At 39.5% G+C, this 19,353-nt stretch overlaps 1 pseudogene; it reads right to left on the bottom strand.

Moving 5' to 3' along the window:
• Positions 1 to 12,958: 12,958 nt before the first annotated feature.
• Positions 12,959 to 16,881, bottom strand: LOC115131113 (homeobox protein engrailed-1-B-like; annotated as a pseudogene).
• Between the last annotated feature and the right edge of the window lie 2,472 nt (positions 16,882 to 19,353).

Below are 19,353 nucleotides of genomic sequence, written 5' to 3'. Positions count from 1 at the left end.
AGCTTTCACCTGGATTCACCTGGTCAGTCTATGTCATGGAAAGAGCAGGTGTTCTTAATGCTGTGTATACTCAGCATATGTTCTCAGTAACAAATAACCCTCTGGTGGCACTGCTCTGACATTAATGCACTCCAGACCAAAAGCTTACAAGTTTAAATTAGGTCTAGATTCTATCACTAGCAGACACCCACATAGCAGTTGTTTTGGAGGTGGAAGTGTTACAGCTGTCAAATCCACAAGCAGCTCCCGGCATTATACCTAAAGCGGACATTGCCATTTGCTGTACGGAGCTGCCTTAATTTAAAACCTTTTACTGCAGCGGGCTAAATCAGGGTCACAAAGAGAGTTTCTTGGTAGTCTTAAACAAATCTCCTTTAAAACAAAAGTATACACCTCACACACATGGTTATGGGCTGCATGGTTATAAGACACCTGCACCATGTCAGATATAGATTTTAAATACATACATTTTTTAGTTTGCATCCCAATATTACACTTTATATACATCATAGAAGACTGAAATATAACAAAACCGTTTGACATAGAAACACCGGATTTTCTGTGGGTTTTTGAGATAATGTTGATTAATTATGAAATTATGACATTTTACATTTAAAGTCACATTTTGCATGTTTTTGGAACACTTCACGTGTGACATTTCACGTGAACACAATTTTGATACACTGTACGTGACATTTCACATGTGAAATGATGTTGTAGCATGTTAACACATTAACATAGATCAGATCAAACCATCCCAAACTTGTATAAGTAAAGTGATGAAATGAAATGGTATGGGGCTTTTAATAAAGTAAGTGGTATACTGTTCAGCTAAAGTATAACCCCACCTCTAGATTTGAGGTACACTGATCTTTCTGCTTCTGCTGCAACACAAAGTCTGTAGCATTCCTCTACACATTAAATACATACAATACACCTCTGTATTGAATAGCTATTTTAGTATCAGTTATATCAGTATCAGCTATTCTGAATATTCTCTCATCATTGATTTCATTCACTTATTTCAGCAATTTGAGGGGTTTTCTGTATAGTTGTCTAATGTTGTTGGGGCATTTAATTCTGTTTAATGTTCCTCCTGACTCCCTATGAAGAATATAAATAGAATCGTTTTTCTTGAGTGTATTTTGGACAAAGCTGAGATGTACTTTGAAGTCCAAAGCGTAGGAATGCAGGTGAAATCAGGTTCTAACACAGACATGGTGGCGTGGCAGGAAAATCTGAATACTAAATAAACATGCACAGCGTAGTCATGTGTGTCAGATATGTACGTTGAGAACACTACACGTTAAAAGCATTGCCTGTGTATCTTAACAACTCATTTTGTTTGCAGGGCATGGCCTCTGAAATCTCATGTGAACGTTTGAATCCACATGTGAAAGATTACGTGATCACGTGAAAATCCACACGTGAAACTTCATGTGAAATATCATCACGTGAAGTGTTCCAAAAACACATGGTTTCTCATAATATCACATATGAAATCATGTGATTTTCCACATGTGAAATCATGAGTTTTTTCCGTAAGGGCTGTTAACAGTACATGGACCTCCGTATTGGATATCTTTGTATTTTTCCTTTCGACTCAGCCCTGTGAGCAGAGGTTCCTCTCAAACACATGTAAGGTGTTAGCAGACCACACAGACTCTCATCTTAACCTCTGCTCTGTCCGACCGTCAATAACACATTTTACCCAGAACATCATTTATGAACAACAGACCAGCTCTGAGAAATAGGTAAGCATGATTTACAACTCCACAAACTAGTCTGCGATATGGTTACTCTGTTTACATGCAAACATCTCAAGGCACATAAACGCGTAGTTGACCTTTCTTTCTCTCTCTCTCTCCTCAACACCAAAAGAGGAGCAACTGTGTAATGGCTTCCACATGTGTGAGCAGACTCCAAGTCCACCACCGAGGCTGAGGCAGTCTATCAACCTTTGAGGTGCACATGTACTGGTATTCATAGATCAGGGCTTTAAACCAGAGTGTATCATCAAGGCACAGTGATAGAAAGTGATAGACCTTCATCGGCCTGTGAGTCTAGATCTAGTGTCTGGGTGGGTGGGTTTCACTTTGGCAGATGGGGAAAGAGAGGAGTAGTCTGAAGTGTTTGTTGTCATATACTCTTATACAGTACAACATTATGCTATGGACCGTGCTGTCTTACTTTTCAAACCAACATAATTAGCTTGTTATTCCACTGGCATTCATGTGACTGAGTAAGCGCTCCAAAAAGCACGGACATCCCCGCTCAGTGCTATCCAATTCCACATCATGTCTTGGTTGTGTGTGACTGCTGTATCTAGAACAACATACAGTAAAGTGAATGGTAAAGGCTTGGGCAAGCTTGCAGTATAACAGGGTGATAGAGAGTGACTGCTGGGTTTGAGCAGGCGGGCGGGCAGCGCAGACTGGCCATGCACCTGCAGTAAATTAATCAGTCAGTGTCTGGGTGAGATTATACAGACCAGCTGTGCACACTGGAGGTCTCGAGTAAAGCTGCACATTTCCCCCTATGCTAGAAGAGGGAAGATTACAAATAGTAGTTCAACAAAGGAACCATTCAGTCCTTGCTAAAGAGCCCAGAACCGATGTGTGAAATGAGCGATGTATAAGCATTATCCATCCCTCAGTTATATGCATTTCTCACCCTCACCAGTATCAGCCACTGTGAGGAGGCCTAACCCTTGCTAATATGCCATACATCTTAGAAGCAAAAAGTGCTATCTAGAACCTAAAAGGATTGGTTGGCTGTCCCCATAAGATAATCTTTTGAAAACCCCTATTTGGTTCCAGTTAGAACCCTTTTGGGTTCCATGTAGAACTCTTTCCACGGAGGGTTCTAAATGCAACCTGAAAGGTTTCTACCTGGAACCAAAAAGGGTTCTACCATGAGCCAAAAGGGGTACTCCTATGTGGACTGCCGGTTCTTCGGCTGTAGCGCTTGTTTTGACTTGTTGTGTGATACCATTCAATTATTTCTATTCATTTTAATTTTATGTTACATTTATTTAACCAAGAAGGGCTCATTGAGATTTAAAATCTCTTTTTCAAGAGTGTCCTGGCCAAGATAGGCAGCACCAAGTCATTACAAAAATTATAGACAAACAACATGAAAAACTACAAGTAATTTAGTAAAAACCATAGAATTCACAAGAGTATAACAAAATCAAAAACAGCAAATGAAAAACATTGACAGGTCAGGGAATCAGTCTCAAGATCATTCATCAGTGATTATATTATATTATGATCAGATATACCAAGGTCATTACTGGGATTAATTATTGTAAGCATTGTGCTTTAATAGTAAACTGCCCAGTGAAAAGTTGAATGGACATAGCTATGCTTAATTAGCCATGTATTGACCATCCCCACCCTTGTCCAATTACATGGAATGGCCCTTTAATTAAGGCGCCACTGCCACCGTTAAATACATTTTTCAAAAGGGCAAATAAAAACTGTAGTTCAGAATGAATGATTATGACAAGTTTTCTCAGGCAGTACACCGTAAGCTTTCAGTTAATGAAGGAAAACCTTGACATTCACACACATAAACACACAAACACACCAATGGGTTTTTTCACCCCTGCCCAGATGCATTTTGGGCAAAAGTTATTGCTGATGACATCACAACAGCCACATGACCAGTCGTGAAAGCCAACTGCTCCACACATACTAATACATATAGTTTTTTAAAATCACAAATGTAGTAGTCCCCACTACAGTTTAATATGTCTAATAACTTCATATGACAATGAAATATTTGGATTCATTTATATCAATGCAATTAGTTTTGGGCCACATTTGGCACTGGCTTCTGATATCTGTCACCACACTCACAAACATGCACACAGAGAGAATTCCGTTGGGACCACACATGATGCTGGCTTGTGTTAAAGCAGTTATCCACGGTCTGTGCCGAGCTCCATTCCCAAGATGCCTCCCAGTTGTAACCTGAACTCTTTGAAGAACACATGGGATGAACATGTGTGTGTGTGTGTCCCTGTGCTGCTCTCAGATCCAGGGTTCATCAGTCATGGGGCGATTGGGCAACAGTCTGCCCTCTCCTCGATAACTCCGTCACCCGGAAACTGACAAGTGGTCACCATACTATATGTACAGTAGGAGTGTCAATTCATTCAGAGGAGTTTGCTCCTCTCCTCCATGTTTTCTATCCTCGCCTTGCCTCCTCTTCTCTTTGACTTTGACCTTTTTCAGTAGTAGGCGAGGAGAGGACGGAGGAGAGGATGCGAGGAATTTAGGAAATCCAATTGAGATTCTCCAATAGGGTAAACATTACTCTATGGATAATACTACATGATCACATGATCTGTCATTTAGGTAAAGGTCATCAATAACCACTAATACAATTTTAACAAATATTTGTATATAATAAACTTACTTGACACTTTAAACTAATTCATTAGTTAAAAATAAGTGAAGATATACATTATAGGAAATAAATTAATATGTGTTGGCTACTCTTCAGAAAACAGTTTTGGCTAATGATTTGTTATATGCTGTCACGACTTCCACCGAAGTTGGTTCCTCTCCTTGTTCGGGCGACGTTCGGCGGTTGGCGTCGCCGGTCTTCTAGCCACCATTGATCCACTTTTCATTTTCCATTTGTTTTGTCTTGTCTTCCCACACACCTGGTTTCAATTCCATCATTACATGTTGTGTATTTAACCCTCTGTTCCCCCCCATGTCCTTGTCCGGAATTGTTTATTGTAAGTGCTTGTGCACGTTATGTCTGGTGTTCGACGGGTTTTGTACCCATTGTATTTGATTGTTTTGTTTACAGTGATTGTATTATTAAACTGTGGCGTTGTAACACAGTTTTTGCTCTCCTGTGCCTGACTTCTCTGCCACCAGTTCGCACCCCTTACATATGTAGTGCATTCGGAAAGTATTCAGACCCCTTCCCTTTTTCCACATTTTGTTACATTACAGCCTTATTCTAAAATGGATTACATTTTTTAAAAGTTATCATCAATCTACACACAGTACCACATAATGACAAAGCGAAAATAGATTTTTAAAGGCCCTTTGCTATGAGACTCGAAACAGTGCATGTCAGAGCAAAAACCGTAGAGCTCTGAGACAGGATTGTGTCCAGGCACAGATCTGGGGAAGGGTACCAAAACATTTCTGCAGAATTGAAGGTCCCCAGTGGCCTTCATCATTCTTAAATGGAACAAGTTTGGAATCACCAAGACTCTTCCTAGAGCTGGCTGCCCGGCCAAATTGAGCAATCGGCAGAGAAGGACCTTGGTCATGGATGTAACCAAGAACCCAATGGTCACTCTGACAGAGCTTCAAAATGCCTCTGTGGAGATGGGAGAACCTTCTAGAAGGACATGTGATCTCTGGATCAATCCACCAATCAGGCCTTTATGGTAGAGTGGACATATGGAAGCCACTCCTCAGTAAAAGGCACATGACAGGCACCTAAAGACTCTCAGAGCATGAGAAATAACATTCTCTGGTCTGATGAAGCCAAGACTGAACTCTTTGGCCTGAATGCCAAGTGTCACATCTGGAGGAAACCTGGCACCATCCCTACGGTGAAGCATGGTGGTGGCAGCTTCATGCTGTGGGGATGTTTTTCAGAGGCAGGGACTGGGAGACTAGTCAGGATCGAGGGAAAGATGAAAGGAGCAAAGTACAGATGAAAACCTGCTCCAGAGCGCTCAGGACCTCATACTGGTCTCTGAATGTCCTTGAGTGGCCCAGCCAGAGCCGGGACTTGAACCTGATTGACCATCTCTAGAGAGACCTGAAAATAGCTGTGCAGCGACATTCCCTATCCAACCTGACAGAGCTTGAGAGGATCTGGAGAGAAGAATGGGAGAAACTCCCCAAATACAGGTGTGCCAAGCTTGTAGCGTCATACCCAAGAAGACTCGAGGTTGTAATCACTGCCAAAGGTGCTTCAACAAAGTACTGAGTAAAGGGTCTGAATACTTATGTAAATGTGATATTTCATTTATTTTATTTTTAAACATTTTACGAGCATTTCTAAAAACCTGTTTTTGCTTTGTCTTTATGGGGTATTGTGTGTAGATTGATGAGGATTAAAAAAAACTATTTAATCAATTTTACAACAAGGCTGTAACGTAACAAAATGTGTAAAAAGTCAAGGCTTCAGAATACTTTCTGAATGCACTGTAAATAGCTATTCAACAGTCATGCACTTAGACTGAATAGTTTATTTTATTGTCCCATTATGACAGTGAGACAAAGACAAGTTTAAGGTGCCATGGGATAATATAATATTTGTAATCAACTACCAACTTACCAATTCATAATTACAATTGTGTTATGAATTATAATTGTCTTATGAATTATTCATAATTGAGTAATGAATTCATATGAATTCATAATAGATTGTATAAAATGAATAAACCTGAGTCTTTAACGTTTTGCAACAGTATTTTATTGATCATGTATTGCATCATACAAGTATAGCCTTCTCCAATGAATGATTCACTCCAACTAAAGCAAGATGACTTTACACTGTCCGTTAACAACAAAGCATTTTCTAAGGCACTCTGTACTTATGCTTTTCATCAAATGATTTAGCTAACATCATCTCATACTTAATGGCCATTGTCATCTGTGGCCTTGTCTGTATAGCTAGAGAAACAAAGTGTTCTTACTTTGAAAAAGGATTCTCACTTTTACGTAGAAATAAACCAATAAATATAATTTTGATATGATTCTTTATATGTGATGGGGGAATAACATTATATATTTTTATTGATTTAAATGAAGGGACTGTATAGAAAACATAGGACTGTCAATTTTCAGATTAAAAGTACTTTTTATAACATATCGTACTGGACGTTTAAGACAGTGAAGGAAACCGTTTTACAAATTAAATGGTAGAGTTTGGGTTTTCTCTGGCTTTGGATGTTTGAAGTGGGAATATATTTCCAGTGGTTCTATTGTCTCAACAATTTAAATTAGAGAACCAACCAGGACACTTCAGTGACACAGCAACAGAACAGTGCACTATACTATAAGATTATCCAGCCAACATGACAGATATGTAACCTCTGACCTCCAATAATCACTTTATTTTCAGATGCATAACCAAGCGTTATAATTCACAATAGAGGGATGCAACTGAAAAATACACCCCAGTGCAACTTTTAAAGGCAATAACTTTTAATGGGCTAGTAAACAATTTATTTAATCATTCAGACTGTCATTACATTTTTTAAATGAACAAAATTGTTGTCCATACTAACTGCAGATGTTTCAAATGACAGTTTTCCTCCGTTTCCCCAGTCTTGTATCTGTTCTATGGTCCATAACTATTTTTCTAATATTCATAAGAGGAAATCTGTAACAGAATCCAATATATCCTTAGATGAATAGTGTTCAATTACAGTTGGATTAAGACAACTTATCTTTCCCATCTTCTTGGGTAATGTGCATGGATTTGACATATCAAAGAGTACAAAAGCTAAACAAAACTATATATTTACATAACATTCAATCGCCCACCTGCTAGTCTAAAACCATAATGTCCCAGACAAGACGGTTGTGTATTACAGTACGTCATATTGAGCCACATCATCACGTTTGTCTAGTTGGAATACGTGGAATAGTCGGTCCTTCTACATTACATGGCCTTGTCTGTCTGAGGGTGGGCTAATCCGGTTAGCATGGTGGGCCAGGGAGGAAATGGAGGAGTGATGGGGACAGGGAGCGGTTTAATACCCCCAACCAAAAGGCTGTATATATTTATACAAATCCCTGAACACACACACACAAAGACATCATCATTTCTGCTTATATCCACCTTGTAATCTATGCGATAGCGTATGATTTACATGGCTGTGTGCCAAGCACATACACATATACAAACACACACCCACACATACACTGTACACACGCATACACTAAGTGGCAGTGTAGGAGGCCTATAGGCCACATCTCAATGCTACTTTTGTTAACTCATCCTGATAAAACACCAACAGTCCTTCTCACCACTATTGCTGCCTTGCCTCTCACATGCAGGCAGCCCACTTGTCCACAGCCTGGTAGACAGAGGAAGGCATGTGGGGTTGCCCAATGGTTTGCCCATTCCATGTGTATGTATGTGTGTTTGTGTGTCTGCGTGCACAGGCAGGTGAGTGTACGTGTGAGTTTGTCTGTCTGTCACGCTATCTATCTCCCAAGGTTCAAAAAGACTAAAGTAGAGTGAGTTATGGGGTACTGACTGTACATGGTGGGAACAGACCAATGTCCTGTTTCTAGAGCCGGGGCCACTGAGGATATCTTCAACGTGATGTGTTGAAACAGGATTATAGCAGTGTCTGCCCCAATCTTAGAAGTGTGTGTGTGTGTGTGTGTGTGTGTGTGTGTGTGTGTGTGTGTGTGTGTGTGTGTGTGTGTGTGTGTGTGTGTGTGTGTGTGTGTGTGTGTGTGTGTGTGCGAGCGAGCAAGAGTGTGTTCAACCCCAGTCTTAGCATTGTATTAGCTCTGGTCGGCCTGTAGGTTTAAACTCAGGTTTTATCAGACATTCCTGTCTGATGTCTTGTCTTCTATGGCTAAGTCCAACGCCAACCTGGAACACAAGAGTCCCTCCCACATTTATGAGTCCCTCCCACATTAAAAAAAAAAAAAAAAAAAAAAAGCATAAGAGTTTGGGTGTTTTGATAGGTCGGAGTAATAGCACTGAGTGCAACATCCAGTTGATTGTTCATTACAGAAGACAATGCAGTGAGATTCTGTTGTGTTTTCTGTTTATTGCCTTCATTTGCATGTAAATGAAAGCTGTATTGTAGCCGGAGGACAGGCTGTGTTTTGGACACTCTGCACCCTAGGGTCTTCCTGCATCACATGATCAAACTAATATGAAAAAACACAGCACACTCACAGCACATCCCTAAAGCTACTTGGAGGTAAAATGCTAATTGAGTTCATTGTTTTATTGTTTGCGCCCCCATCTGTGATCCAACACGTACACATACACCTTTGTCTGATATATTATCTGGTGTGGTTTCAAATATTGTATAAACAAAAATACATTATACTAAAATAATTGATCAGCATTGCCCCACAAAATTTCTGTCATAATATTTATATTTGCTACATTGTTAACTTTTTTTATTTTGTGGCCTACTCTTTGTGGTATGCACAGTGGCTCTATGCCCATGATCCACTTGCCACTCTACAAACCTCGGCATTTCAGAAAACAGACAAACTACAGGAAGCAAGCTCAGGCAGAGATCCAGCCCAGCGTCACATTTGTCTCTGAATCTGACAAATGGAATTTACAAAGTGTTACCTTGTCGATTGGACAAAATCCAGAATGACAAACGCCAATTTTCATGAAGACTATGAGCTTCTACTATACTGTAGCAGAGGTTTAGCCTATATCCTCCGGCATAGTATCGTGGATGACAGATGACCTCTGCCAGCGGAAATAGGTAATTTCTTTCAGGAAGACATACACTCGATACGTAATTTGGCCAAAAGTAATTACACTGTAGTCCTACTGTCACAGAAAATGGGCCCAATCCCAGTATTTGTAACAATACAGGCTATTAAGCTCAACAAAGTCTACTGTGTTCGACGTGAGTTGTAGACTGCGTGTAATATCAATGCTGATAAGACGGCTAGCGCCGTTGTGAGGAGAAGAGGTGTCTAAAAGCGTGATGGATGGTGAGGGACATCCTTCTCATTTTATCATTACGCACAACATTGCCCAAGAGCTAAACTATGATTATTTAAAAAATATCTTCCTTTCGTTTTTTGTCTATAGCCTACCCGATGTTTAATAAAAACGTATTGTGATCATTGCATCCATCAATATATTGGTCTATATACATCCTATTCTTGTGCTATACATTTTGAAAAATCACAAGATGGTGGCTCAAGGAAAATATAGTTATCGTGAATTTCTCGCTGTATAACCTAATGAAAAAAACTCAGCTCAAGTGGAAAACAATTTAGGCCTACTTAGGTAGCCTATTATTGTTTATTTCAAATTACAACGTGAATTAGACCTACATTGTGGCCGTTTAATAAACACGTACCATTGCCTACCTGTATGATTATGTATCCTACCTGTATGATTGTGTATCCTACCTGTATGATTATGAATCCTACCTGTATGATTATGTGTCCTACCTGTATGATTATGTATCCTACCTGTATGATTATGTATCCTACCTGTATGATTATGAATCCTACCTGTATGATTATGTGTCCTACCTGTATGATTATGTATCCTACCTGTATGATTATGTATCCTACCTGTATGACTATGTAGCCTACCTGTATGATTATGAATCCTACCTGTATGATTATGAATCCTACCTGTATGATTATGAATCCTACCTGTATGATTATGAGTCCTACCTGTATGATTATGTGTCCTACCTGTATGACTATGTAGCCTACCTGTATGATTATGAATCCTACCTGTATGATTATGTATCCTACCTGTATGATTATGTATCCTACCTGTATGATTATGTATCCTACCTGTATGACTATGTAGCCTACCTGTATTTTTATTTTATTTAACTAGGTAAGTCAGTTAAGAACAAATTCTTATTTTCAATGACGGCCTAGGAACAGTGGGTTAACTGCCTGTTCAGGGGCAGAACGACAGATTTGTACCTTGTCAGCTCGGGGGTTTGAACTTGCAACCTACCTGTATGATTATGTATCCTACCTGTATGATTATGTATCCTACCTGTATGATTATGTATCCCACCTGTATGGCTGTTGGTTAACTCAAATTGGAAAATAATATAAGAACAGTTACTTTCTTCTACCATAATAAACCATTCGTTTGATGATGTAAATTCAAATATTAGTAAAACAAAAGATTATTGAAATTAAGATTATTTAAATTAATTTAGAAAGCAGGGTGTAGGCCCTAATTAAAAAACTCTCGATTAAGCAAAGGTTTTGGCATATTTCGAATGGGCAAGGGGGAAAAACGTAATTAGCAAATTAGCAAAAACATTAATAAATATGTAAATTGTGGATTAATTTACTTCAGGCATGTCGGTTAGCTATAAGATAAACTAGATAGACATGGCCTAGGTCACCAATGGTCATAGTTCAGTGGAAAAAGTACTAATTTTCCTGTTTTCATTATTATTATTAGTCTTATTTGTATTATTACTTGTTTAGTTTAAATCATCCGGTAACCAACAGGCAGTCATCAACTGGCAAAACATGTTCATCTGAATATTGTTAGACTACAGTGTCTCAAATTCAGGCAGCCCTCCTTATGTAAAGTAGGCAATGTACTGGTCCCAAATTATCTACAAAAAATGTATTGACAACGGGAAGACAGAATAACGCATAGTCCTATTGGTTTTGAGTCCACCTGGCGCTATCCAACTGGACCAACTGCATCTGAGGTGTAATCGACATCAGCGTTTACACAATAGGCATATAACGGATGTTGACGCTAGCTCATGTGGTAAATTATCATATATATATATATATATATATATGTTAGCCTATATAAGCCTATTAATCTGTCATCTGAAACAGTAGGGCCTACAGCTGTTCTGAACGCAAGTACTCGCACAAACACACACACAGAGAGAGAGAGAGAGAGAGAGAGAGAGAGAGAGAGAGACTTACTTTAACCATTTGTACATTGTTACAGTGTTGTACATTGTTACAACACTGTATATATATATATATACATATAATATGACATTTGTAATGTCTTTATTGTTTTGAAACTTCTGTATGTGTAATGTTTACTGTTCATTTGTATTGTTTATTTCATTTTTGTATATTATCTACCTCACTTGCTTTGGCAATGTTAACACATGTTTCCCATGCCAATAAAGCCCCTTGAATTGAATTGCATCGAATTGAATTGAATTGAGAGAGAGAGAGAGAGAGAGAGAGAGAGAGAGAGAGAGAGAGAGAGAGATAACTGAATATTTGTCCGTTTGCTCATAACTGTAAAACGATCTATAGGCTACAGTTTACTTATTATGTTTATGACAGCCTTCGGCCTACATTCCTGGTGAATAGGCTAGTAGAGGTTGCGTGTTAATAGTCTCCTTCATGCATCGTTGTTATAAGCCTATAAGATGTATTGTGTGGCTATTGGTTCTCTTTTATCAAAAAATAAGCCACATTTGTACAAAAAGTGCAGTGCAAAGAGTGCGCTGCACGGAACAAAATGTATTATTATTTATCCGGGCCCATTTATTCCCGGAAAAGGAAAGAACACCTAATTATGCTTCAAATGTGATCTAGTCCATTAGGGTGCGTTTCCTATTGAGTTTTATGGACTTCATTAAAGGCTATTTACCTGCTCTTCGTTTTCATCCGTTTAGATAAGATGCTGCTATATTGTGAGCAGGTCAGAATTCAAATTAATAATTTATTTTCAACTGATCAGGCTATAATATCCAAATGTTTGGGAAGATGTTTTAAATCTAAATGTTATATCTACAAGAATGCAAGAATAAGGCATGTCATTCTGAGTATAATTGTCATTAATAATGTTATTTTCATTTTTTATTTACCTGCAATATAGGCCTAAAGTGAAAAAGGAAGCAATCTTACTTACTCGTGGACCCCGATCTTGAAGAGAGAGGCGTGACCTATGAATCCAGCCCCACTTTGAGCCGCGTGCTCTGACTGGCTCTCATTCGTTACACGAGCAAATGGTGAGTTTTATCTTTGTAGTGCAACACAAAAAGTTAATGAAATGAGTGAGAGCTGTAGTAGTGCACGGCAAGGCAATTTCATGCCCTGCAACGCTCTGAACAGGCCTGATATCATCATGCCTCATAATAAAATGTTCCTTTGTAAAATACACCATGTGAATATGGAAATAGTGACCCCACTCACTTGAATCAATGAGCTGCAAACCAACTCCATAGACACTACGATTTATTAATTTAATCCTTGAACCTATTGCACAGAGTAGTGCACAATACAAAAAAAGAGTAGTGTTGCCTTTTTTCCAATATAAAAATGTTAATTTGGAAACATGGTTTAGATGTAGTAGATAATATACTCCCTCTAACTGTCGAGGGAGATCACATATATTTCGTTGTAGTATTCCAAGATATCGCGAATCCAACACGAGATGAGTCACATAGGCCAATATTTCAGGCCCACACGTAGTTGAGGCAATACATCAAGCGGCAGGCAACGAAAAAAAACAGTGGCCTACTGATTGTTAGGGACTCGCAGTTCAGGAAGAAAGTATAGTCTATAAGAGAGAGATTCATATATGTTTTTTTTCAGGCTGTTATTTCGATAAAATCTTTGGCTTGAAGTGGCAGATCACGCAGTCTGTAAATTCACCGAGGTTTGATATAAGAGAGAGATCACACATTAGGCCTAAAGAGACAAAGATAGCAATCATATCATTATCCAAGTGCAGGGTGAGTAGTACTGTATCCCTTTCTCCTTAAATTATCTATACAGTCGCATTTTTGGCTATTCATTTTCCATCATGTTCGTAGCTTGTATGCATATTTTTATCGTTCATGTTCATACACAAGCCTATCAACAAATTGAACATATTTTACACTAGCCTTGACTATCCACAATTATTTCGTCCCCAAAAGGTGACTCCTGCACCATAGTTTTCCGAGTTTGTAGCACATTTGGGGCAAGCGAAGGCTCAGTCACTCTCCTCCTTGTCTTCCTGAATGGTGGTGGTGGAATGGTTGTACAATCCTTGCGCCATGAGCTGGAGAGCCAGGCCGTTCTTATAGCCGTTGGCCTTTTTGATTTTGGCCCGTTTGTTCTGGAACCAGATTTTGATTTGTGACTCATTGAGGTTGAGCTCCTGGGCTAGAGACTGTCTCCTCTGCTCCGTAATGTAACGGTTGGCCTGGAACTCCGTCTTCAGTCTTTGAAGCTGCTCAGCCGTGAACGCCGTTCTGGGTCGCTTGTCTTCCTTTTCGTTTTTCGTCTTTTTCAATTTCCGTGTCCTTGGGCCTACAGTAGGGACGACAATAAAAACGGGAATATAAATATTCAGCGAGCGCCAGAGATCTATAGCGTTCATCACCCAGAAACAATTAAATTGAGGATTTTAGGTTAGACTTCATAATAATAGCCAAATAATAAAAGCAACGTACCCTAATAATAACCATGATCCTATATTCATAATAATAAAAATAAACAATGTAATAATGGTAGGCTACTAATAATAAACGATAATAAACTAAACGTTATTATAGGGTAAGTATTTGCTGTAGGCTATATAACGCTATGGCCATCCCAATGGTAGGCCTTTAATAATCACTGTGAATAACATTTGGCTACTGAAAACAGTAAGGTCCACAGTAAGGACAGTAAGGAGCTAAAGACAAACAAACAGCCACAAATAAACAATATGATAGGAAACAGGAAATATAATTTATCCGTTAATATTTATTTTTTAAGTTTATAGGCTATTTGATGCAAGGCCTATCTTCTTTTCTAACACAAATACAAAATCTTCAGTGAATTGTTTCTTAAATTTGATATTGATTTATATAGCCCTGTCATTATTTTTGCAATGATTTTGTCAATACCTACTTTAGGTAGCCTAGTGGTTAGAGCGTTGGGCCAGTAGCCCTAAAGGTTGCTGGATCGAATCCCCGAGCTGACAAGGTACAAATCGGTCGTTCTGCCCCTGAACAAGGCAGTTAACCCACTGTTCCCCGGTAGGCCGTTATTGTAAATAAGAGTTTGTTCTTAACTGACTTACCTAATGAAATAAATCAATATAAAACGCAGTCTTTTGGACAAGTGTATTTTAATTATGAAAAGCTCATTTATTCACATGCCAAAACAGCATTGGAACCATTGGACTTTCTTAGCCCAAACAAAATAAACATTGTGCATGCTTACGATTTAACGTAGCCTAGGCTGCTATTGATTAACAAAGTAAGTGGGGAGAATTACACTAAGTCCATACACAGATAATATACATCCTCTATCAAGACAGTCAAAATTGTTAATTCATTCAATATGCCGACAGCAATGAGATTCTTTTCCAGGTTCTCGTTTTTTTCAAGTGCACCTTCTTTAACTTAATTATATTCAACCTTGATTTTTCTAGTCTCATTGAGATTTAAAAATATATTGAACACGGTCCATTAAAATGATTGTAGGTTATGAATAATATACACGTATAGCCTATATGAGCATATAGTTGTATTATGTCGAATGTAAGAACTATATCTCTCTTTCAATTCAATTAATGGAGTATGTTCTCATTTTAAGTTACATTCTTTTAAAAGATGTCACATCTGCAAGGATTTCTTTTGTAGGCCTTTAGCCTACAAGATGCAACCAGTGGTCATGGGACCAAGATTTCACTTGCAAATAAGAAGAGTGAAATGTTGGGCCACACAGTCATCAACGACATGTTAACATGTTCTGATATGTTATCAAATATGTTCTTGAAAACAAACTACTCGATTTTTCACTGTTTCCATTCATTTTACTATTGGTAGATTGTGATTAGATTTATTGGTAGATTGTGCACATGCTAGACTAAGTCTATCAGTCAACTAAGCCAAACAGTGAATATTTTCCAACTTGCACCACGTGAATGACAGATATTGGTAGACTATCTTGAATAGCATCAAATCAATACATTACTCAAGATCAATATATAAATGACAAAATATACAGTTAATACTGATGCTACACAATCCTTTTACAGTATTTATGTATAATTTCAACACACAATTGTCCAAGTGGCCTATATGTGCTTTATTGTTCCTTGTATTTTTTTGTAATAAATGAAGGATTCTTTACAAATAATAGCTTATAGCATCATTTAAAATGGAGAAGGTTTGATTCCAGTTGAACATTGATTGAGTCTGTTAGCCTATATTTTGCACTCAGTCAGTCCTTATTTTCATGCAGTAACAGGACCACTAAGCATGCACTATAGCCTACATATTTTGTCCTTCATCACAGTGCGAAAAGATTTATTTCACAAATAAAGGTATGAATTCATTTAAAACACATCAAATACAAGCATATCGAGGAAAGACGACTATTTCTGCAATTTGACTATTGCGCATTTATAAAATTGTTTAAAAAACTATTGCCTCACCAGATGAGGGCCTGTCCGAGTATCTAGTGCAATACACCCAGGCAGGCCACAGCAGCGGTTGGGACTCGGGGGAGGGCGCTGCGCCGCCACTAACGCCGTTCACAACCATAACAGGAGAAGTGTTCTCGCCGAACTTGGGCGTGCTACCTCCGGAGCTGTCGTTGGCTTTCGAGGACGAGGTGCTCTTTTTGGGGGTTGGAGACAAGGCCAAGACGAGGAGGAGGAAGAAGTGCTGTCGCTGCTGCAATTGGAGTCCTGGCATGGCGTTCCAGGATGAGTCGGTCTGGCGACCAAAGGGTGGGCGCGCTCTCGGCTGGAAGTCTGCGACCTCTCCCTCGCACCTAAGCCCTGCTCCTTCCTGCAGCCGAAATCTGGCCGTAGAATATTGTCAATAAAAAAGTTGGTGGTTCTGTGCGCCTGCTGCGCTGCTTGGAGAGGCAGGATGGGCGGCGAAGGCAGACTTGGAGAAGGAGAAACGCTCTCCCCTTCACTCAACTCCGGGCTGTGTAGATCCCTTTGCCCCTCCATCACTGGAAATGGTTGCAAAGGGGCCGATGCAGGCTCCTAACCAATTCCACTTGTTTGTGTGTATTTGAATCCAAATATGACAAGAATGAAGCTATACGGTGCACACTAAAGGAGAATTACTCCCTCTCTGATTTGGTGCACATATTGATTTCTAAATTGTTGACATCCCTCGTGCGTAACGCACCAACGTGTCATGGTAGTCGACTATGACAAGACTGAAAAGGCATCGCACGCTCCTCTCGCAGCCACGAGCTTTTCACCACTGTCTATATGACAGTTCGATCTTCACTAACTCCCCACATCACTCAGCTTCTTCCACACGTTTCCCACACTAACCGGAAGCGCGTGAACCCCTTCGAACGTGCAGTGGGCCAATCAATGACTGAGACACTTTTGGACACGGGAGACGACATCCAATAAAGTCTCGCATCTCTGGGTAAGTAGGCTACATGGTACCAAATATGGGTTTTAAGAAAACCCAACAAGATTATCACCTCTACTCGCCTGCTGCAAATGTGCCTGTTGTATTCTCAGTAAAATAATGCTAGACCGAGAACACAGTAGTAGGCCTAAACTATACACATTATACAATTGCAAATGCGTATAGCCCACATACGTCGCCTTTTATAGGTTAGATTTATCTTTATGATATGTGCCCAAATGATTTGAAAGCTAAATGGGCTTATGCATGCACAAATGCTACTCTAAACAAAGTGGTGAAAGAGCACAATTCATTAATTGATTGTATATATGTGTGTGTGTGTGTGTGTGTGTGTGTGTGTGTGTGTGTGTGTGTGTGTGTGTGTGTGTGTGTGTGTGTGTGTGTGTGTAAATATTGATATGTGCAGGCTAATTTAATTCACGTGTGCCTTGGTCCCACAAACAAATGTGCAGACATAACCAGATGAGTGGCTTTCGCCCATAATCAAATACAAGCATAACCAGATGAGTGATCCATGATGTGTTTTGATTTATGCATGGTTATGTCCACAACATGGGCCCGTGTTCTATACCGTCTTTCGATTATTTGTTTATCCATTAAAAAAAAAACGTTATTATGTATAGGCCCACTAACACACCTGTCTGTGGGGTGTAATGGCATTATAGGTGTAATGGCACCCACACGCACGCACACGCACGCACACACCAAAACATAAATTCAAAACAAATTAATAATTATAATGACTAGCGTGTAGGCCATGCAGATGCAACGCAATCATACGTCCAGCCCACATTGTTTTATTTCAGTTGGGACTACAGAGCTGAAATCTCTATCGACAAGCCATTTACTGGTACTTAATTACATTTAAATTAGGACACTATCACTATTCCATTTTGCAAAGTAGCCATTGTGAGACGCAATTCTTTTCAGACGGTAAATGGGCGCAGGGACTGTTATCTTGCCTGCAAAGATACGCCTTGAGAGGGACTGCTAAGGATAATTTATAGCTTTTAATTACTCTTCATTCCGCTTAATCAGCTAGGCGTCCATCACACGGAACAGAGGAAAAAGCCAGTCAAAAGCTCTGTCACCAATCCCGCGCAGGAGGATTAATCAAAAAAGTGCACGGGGCTGAGGCTCAAATACAGGCATGGGAGAAGCACTTCATTCTCAGGGTCCTCATAAAGCGCACCGAATAATACCAGGGTCCTCGGAGACGCCATTTACACAGATTACTTTACTGACGGTTTAACGTTCTGTAATTCATATCACCTTTCATGTAGCCTTCTGGAGCCGGATCCTCTACGGCGGAGATATGGATGTAGCTTTTATAATGTAAACGTCTTTGGATACGTTAACGGGAAATGGTCCGGAAAAAGCCGTTTCTGCAGTATCAAATTATTAATTTAAATGTTCAATCACCATGAAGACTACAAGCACATTTTACTCGACAAATCCAGAGAACAAGGTGTTCCAAAACGGCTGTTACACATCAATGATGCATCGCGCAGTGGCTGTGAAAGGAACATAAGCCTACAGGCCTAGTAAGCTATTGGAGAGGCATTTGTTAGGTGGCATATTTTTTAGATGCGGTGAATTTGTTTGAAAATAAAATATGATAGTTTGATATCTCTCCCACTCTCTTACACACACACACACACACACACACACACACACACACACACACACACACTATCTGTGTCCTAACGTCAACAAATTAATCCATAGGCCAGCATCCAAATTTCAAGATCCATTCGATTTAGGATTTATCCTCATTATTTTGACCATGCAGCGTTTAATTAGCCAGCTTCAACTCACTTCATAACTCACACCATGTAGTCACCTGTACATGCAGGCTGTCTGGGGGTTGGCGATGCCTTTGGAACTGACGATGCGCTTTGTTCATACAGTTGGAATGTTCACTTCTTTTTGGAAACAGATGTTATTGAAACGTTGCATATATACATATATGTCAAACTCAATCCACGGAGGGCCGAGTGTCTGCGGGTTTTCGCTCCACCCCTGTACTTGATTGATGAATTAAGGTCACTAATTAGTAAGGTATTTGTGGTTGACTTAATTGAAAGAAGAAAAAAAAACGCAGACATTCGGCCTTTTGTGGAATGAGTTTGACACCCCTGCAATAGGCTATCTTGTATATAGGGCCTGCTTACCTTTCCATAATATTTCATTAGAAAGCATATATTGATTGCCTATAGCCTATGATACGCACTTTTAGTCCCCCAGGGCCTGGGTGGTTCGAGCTCTGAATGCTG

The sequence above is a fragment of the Oncorhynchus nerka genome, linkage group LG1, assembly GCF_034236695.1.
Source record: "Oncorhynchus nerka isolate Pitt River linkage group LG1, Oner_Uvic_2.0, whole genome shotgun sequence".
NCBI classification, from domain to species: Eukaryota; Metazoa; Chordata; class Actinopteri; order Salmoniformes; family Salmonidae; genus Oncorhynchus; species Oncorhynchus nerka.
Note: the sequence above shows the minus strand (reverse complement) of the source record. Positions and strands in the feature narration are given on the sequence as shown.